The sequence below is a fragment of the Nematolebias whitei genome, chromosome 11, assembly GCF_014905685.2.
Source record: "Nematolebias whitei isolate Nwh7 chromosome 11, NemWhi1, whole genome shotgun sequence".
In the NCBI taxonomy this organism is placed as follows: Eukaryota; Metazoa; Chordata; class Actinopteri; order Cyprinodontiformes; family Rivulidae; genus Nematolebias; species Nematolebias whitei.
Window position 1 is genome coordinate 18,499,265 of NC_056508.1, and position 895 is coordinate 18,500,159.

Below are 895 nucleotides of genomic sequence, written 5' to 3' on the forward strand. Positions count from 1 at the left end.
ATATAACAACATATAACAACTACAACAACATATAACAACTATAACAAATATAACAACATATAACAACATATAACAATATATAACAACATATAACAACATATAAAAACACATAACAACTATAACAACATATAACAACATATAACAACTATAACTACATATAACAACATATAACAACTATAACAAAATATAACAACATATAAAAACATATAACAACTACAACAACATATAAAAACTATAACAACTATAACAACATATAACAACATATAACAATATATAACAACATATAACAACTATAACAACTATAACAACTATAACAACATATAACAACATATAACAACTATAACAAAATATAACAACATATAAAAACATCTAACAACTTCAACAACATATAACAACTATAACAACTATAACAACATATAACAACATATAACAATATATAACAACATATAACAACTATAACAACTATAACAACTATAACAACATATAACAACATATAACAACTATAACAAAATATAACAACATATAAAAACATCTAACAACTACAACCACATATAACAATTATAACAACTATAACAACATATAACAACATATAACAATTATAACAACATAACAACTATAACAACTATAACAACATATAACAACTATAACAACATATAACAAAATATAACAACATATAACAACATATAACCACATATAACAACATATAACAATTATAACAACAAATAACAACTACGACAACATATAATAACATATTACAACATATAACCACATATAACAACATATAACAATTATAACAACATATAACATCTATCACAACATATAACAACTATAACAGCATATAACAACAAATAACAATATATAACAACATAAAACAACATATAACAACTATAACAAC

The 895-nt window shown here is 20.2% G+C and overlaps 1 protein-coding gene across 1 annotated transcript in view; it reads right to left on the bottom strand.

Annotated features, from left to right (window-relative positions):
* The window catches only part of LOC119416652, a 7,561-nt gene that overhangs the window by 2,643 nt on the left and 4,023 nt on the right, over positions 1-895 (bottom strand). The gene's annotated exons all lie outside the window — the stretch shown is intronic.